The 4,930-nt window shown below is 37.2% G+C and overlaps 1 long non-coding RNA gene across 1 annotated transcript; it reads left to right on the top strand.

Annotated features, from left to right (window-relative positions):
- Positions 1-1,437: 1,437 nt before the first annotated feature.
- LOC125691053 (uncharacterized) lies at positions 1,438-4,658 on the top strand. The gene is made up of 3 exons (XR_007375897.1): positions 1,438-1,477; positions 2,031-2,186; positions 2,842-4,658. It is a non-coding gene; the product is annotated as an uncharacterized LOC125691053 (long non-coding RNA).
- The last annotated feature ends 272 nt before the right edge of the window (positions 4,659-4,930 follow it).

Below are 4,930 nucleotides of genomic sequence, written 5' to 3'. Positions count from 1 at the left end.
AAATGATGCTAGCCTGGACTCATAGCTCCAAGCCTGCTCTTGAATTAGACAGCAAGGTGTTATTTTGAAAACCAATCCAGTCTCTCTGGGATTTTAAAATGAAGGAGTTGAAAGTGCTGCACATCAGTGGCAGTTCCTTTTCAGAGGGCACCCAGTCAAATACATATCTTCTTTAGACTCTGGAGCATGAATTCAAAACCAGGGTGTTCTAGACATCAGCACTTTTCAAACTTTGCATGGAATATACAGTGCCAAAAGCCTCACTGTACCATGAAAAAGTGATTAATTGGAAATAGATAAAATTTGGGTTTTGATTCCAGTGGGAGTAGAATTAGACAGATAATTTAGCTTTTGAAGTACACACAGAGAGCAAATGCATTACTGCTTCCCTTCCTAGTGCTCCATCATTTTTTACCATGTTTCTTCTAGAATGTAGAACTTTTCACACATCAGATGCTTCTTGACACTGTGTTAACATCACATCTTAAAAGGCCTATTTTAAATACATCTTTATGACTTATTAACTACCATGTATTTGTGCCTCTTTAGTTTTAATTGTGCATATGCAGTCATTCAAAACCTTCATAAGGTAGGATACCACCTAACCACACATTTGGGACAAAACTGAGAAACTGGCAAGTAGCAGTAATTATTGTATTAGCACTGAGAAGATGGTGAGGGTTAACAGCTTACTGAGAAAAGAGACACAGAAGTGTCTAATCCTGTAGCAGCACAAGGCTACTTCTCAGAGTTTAGTGTTCAGAGGTTAGTCTCATGCTGATCTTTTGAAGGAAAGATTCTTTTCTGATTTATTGCTGAGCAGGCACAAAGAAAACGTGCACAGAAACTTTCCATTGAAATCTGGAAGGGGTTTTAAAAATAATTTTTAGGAGTTTTAGGGTGTAAAGTTATGAGCTTTAGTGACTCTGTTCCATTCTTTCTTTTTCAATTTTCAACATAGGAATGTTGGTATTGTTATACTAGAAATGCAGCGCAGTACTCTCAGTTGCTATCCAGCAGCAGAAGTTTTAATGGAAAATTTAAGAACTTCTAAGTAAGTGCAGGGTAGGTGTTCTAAGTAAGTCTAAGGGTAGATGTCTCTCATTGTTATGTCTCCTCCTGATCCAATAAAGATTAGCTTATGCATTAAATTGTTCTGGCTATTTCATGAAACTCTTGTCAGTCCTTATAACTACATCAAAATCCTTTTAAATTCCAAATTTCTTCATATTTCTGTTGCTGTGAGTTCCACATTGTATGGGAACTGCTGAGTCACGGCCTGAACCTCTGATTGATCACCTGAGGTGAGCCACGAGTCAGCCAGAGGAGCACAGGTGAAGGCAATTCACCTGTGCTGCTGGAAGGGATGGAGCCAGGCTCCACCCCTCCTAGACCTATTTTAGAGCTGGCTACCAGCAGGAAGGATCTTGTCTGGAGATCCCTCTTTCTGGTGTTTTGTGGTGAGCCCAGCATAAGGGTAAGCCTTCTATTTATTCTCTTTTGTTATCATAATCTACTTCGCCTAACTCTCTTGTTTATTTTGTGATTGTAACATCTTAATATCCACTGATTATACGCACCTTGAAACTGCTTGTTTCAATGCTCTTTTCTGAACTTGCTCTTTTTCTCTCCCTTGGGACTGTTGACTGTGTTACACAAAGGGCTGCAAACTTACGACATTATAACATCTGCAGCCTTTATCGTCCCATTCTTATCTCTGTGGCACATCCTGTCTTTTATTGACTGCATTCAGTGGAGCCTTAATGGTGCTGTGGTAAGAATCTGGCCTCTCTGCTGGGCTGATAAGGTTAATTGAGAATTCTCTAATGTCTAGGTAGCTCATACTTTTCTCTTTAACAGGCATGATTTTACATTGCTTAACGCCCTAATTCACTTGCCATTGTTCGCTTGAATGTCTGAGGTCTGAATTGCTCCTCATCCTTTTGGTTTTTGTATGTAAGAAATCAACATAGAATACCCAAAGAAGCTGATATTTCATGTCCTAATCTTAACCACTCTCTTTGTGACAGCTTCTCCACCTGCTCTTCTCTCTGAAAACAGGCTACAAAACACTGTCTAGCATCAGCTTTACTGGGGACCACATGGAGATACCAGCACTTCACAGCCATGCACTTCCACAAATCCACTCAGATCCTCTGGAGGGTTTGAATGGAAGACTGAAGTTGGTAATAGTATATGTTGCCCACATCCGTCTGATCTGATAAAATGCCAGGAGGCAGTGCAATAGAAACTTTACTGAAATGTCTCTGACTGTATTTCAGTCTTTATCAGGCATTTCATAACAATAAAAAACACATCATCATTTTTCTCACAGTACTGAAACTTTTACCGGAATATTGTAAGGCCTTGATTTCTGCTCAAGTATAAAACAGCTCATATTTCCCTTTTACTAATGCTGACCTTACACTCAAATTGCATTCTGCACTATTGAACAGTAGGAGTGTTTCCTATATAACTTGGGAAACCTACATAAACTTGGGAAAACTACATTTAACCTTTCACACGGAACAACGCTCCTGGGATTCACAGCAGAGAGTTTTACGTGGAAATCTGAGGAACTACCCTCATTTTCCTGAGCAAACAGACATTCAGTAATATAGCAAAAGTTACTGTGATGAGTTTGTCTGTCTTTACAGGAAAATAATTAACAAAGTTGTTGCTGTGCTATTGTTATGAAGAATGGGAAGAAAGCTTAATTAAAAAGTGTTTGGATGCATTTAAACAGACAAAAAGTTATTAAGCCTTTTAGTGCTATATCAAAGTTCTGTTCGCTTTATCCATACAAGAGCACTTTCTGCATTCTTCCTATCCATCTTTCAGATGCACGCATATGCTGGAGGAAGGCTGTGTGAGGATCTGCAGATTAACTAGAGGAAGAAAAGCTGTTCTCTCAGGAGTTTCAATCCAATTTTTCACGTTAGAGTTGTGAAGAACTCCAGACACATTAAAAAAATATTGATACTGTCTTGTTAACTTCTGGATGTTTGGGTTTCTAATGGATCGTCTGCACGGCAGATGCAGAACTTATTACTGGTCTGGGTAGTGTTTTCTACTGAGTTTCAGGTCAGAGCAACTGACTGAATCACAATGAGTTTATTCCTGCTTTCTTTGACACAGCAGTCTTAATCTTCATCTGAGTAACAACTGTTCCACTTGAGCATACTGAAATAGTGAAGTAAAGAGGCTGGCATGGTTTTGGCTGTTTGGGGCAGCCAGCACTGATTCTCACTCCTGCTTTCTCCTGCCTTTGTAAGCTTACTCCAGGGCCATTTCAGCGTGCATCAATAGCAGTGCTGTGATTGAGTTGTGAAACACTGGAAGCAGTATTTTGTGGCAATAAGGTAGGAGCTTATCAGGGACATCTGAACACAGAATCTTTTCAAGATACCAAATGACCCGCATTTAACCTCACTATGATATTTTATTAAGACAGAAGAAGAGAGACTGGTTTTCATGTTCTGGGAAACTGATGAGAATTTTAAATTCAATGCGCACTCCCAAACCAGATCAAACAGTCAATACAGAAAATTTTCTCAAATTTGTCATCATTAATAATAGGAAAGAATGGGATTTGCTAAAATATTTCATTTTGTTTGAACATGGTATAATTCTATTTTTTTCTTTACAATTTGAATTATTTTGCCTAAATAAATGTCACTGCAGCACAAAATGTTTGGTTTTTTTGTTTGTTTTGAAATAGAATTCATTTCAATGAATAAAACCAAATCTTGAACAATAAGCTAATTAAAATTAGTCCTTTTTCACAGATGTATTTGACTCCTCTAAGTAAAAAATTTTGATTAAAAAAATTTAATTTTCTTTTTCAGTAAAACTCAGTTTGTCACATCTGGAATATTCTTTTGCAAATATCAGATTTTCATCAAGATTAAATTTGTTATTTTTCATTTGCTTAAATGTCTTAACAACTGCTATAGGTTCAGTGGTTTCAAGTCATTATAGGAATGGGTCCTTGAGAATAATTTTCCTTCTTTTTTTTTTATAAGCTTTTATAGATATGTTTAAACCAGACAGAGTAGGAAATGTGTAGCCAATGTGTTTCACGACCACGCTGGTTTCACTACTATTGCATTTGATCAGGCTAGTTTATTCATTTCAGTTACCCTTTTGAAGGTCAAAAAACAGCAGTTCTCAATGTATTTTTTCCTGGTTGCTAACCTACACCCTCCCCATATCAACGGGTCAAATAAAGAGATTAACCATTCATAAACAAAATAGTGATGTATTATAATCACAGAAAGAGAATGAAGTTGCTACTTCCTGTAAATGTAAAGGGATGTGCTTTTCAATAAAGTGAAGGGGGAAATGGCACCATTCCCAGTTTTTCAATGCAGTAATGTGTAAGGATCCATTTATCACCTCAGTGACAGAAGTTCTGGAGCTCCTGTCATTAATGCTGAAGCAAAACACATTTTAATGTCATGTCAATAAATCACTTGCCAACTAGAGGGTTGGAGGGTTTTACAGTTGTTAATCTGGATGGTCTGGGAATAGAATTTATGCACCATTTTCATTCATTGCTATGTCCAAAATAAATCCAAATTAGTGCTATCAGTGAACAAAAGAGCCTCAGTTTCAAAGATGGTTAAACATGCAGAATATATTTAAAGTAATTTTATTAAGAGAAACATATTTTGATTAAATGTGCTTGTTTTGCTTGTTCTGATATGCTTCGTAAGTGTTCAGTAAACAATCACTTGCCAGTTAGCAGAATACTGAATACTTTTTATTTTCCCAATACATTGCCTAGTATTGTGTTTTGTGAAGAACCAGGAAAAACAAATGGGTATTGAAGTATATTCAGAAAATGAGCTAATCAAAGCTATTCTGAGAGGATAGGGAAGCACTGCAGACTCACAAGCCTGTAAGGTCAACATCTGTCAGCAGTTTC

This window comes from Lagopus muta, chromosome 3, assembly GCF_023343835.1.
Source record: "Lagopus muta isolate bLagMut1 chromosome 3, bLagMut1 primary, whole genome shotgun sequence".
Lineage (NCBI taxonomy): Eukaryota > Metazoa > Chordata > Aves > Galliformes > Phasianidae > Lagopus > Lagopus muta.
The sequence above is the reverse complement of the archived record's forward strand: the minus strand, read 5'-3'. Positions and strand labels throughout refer to the sequence as shown.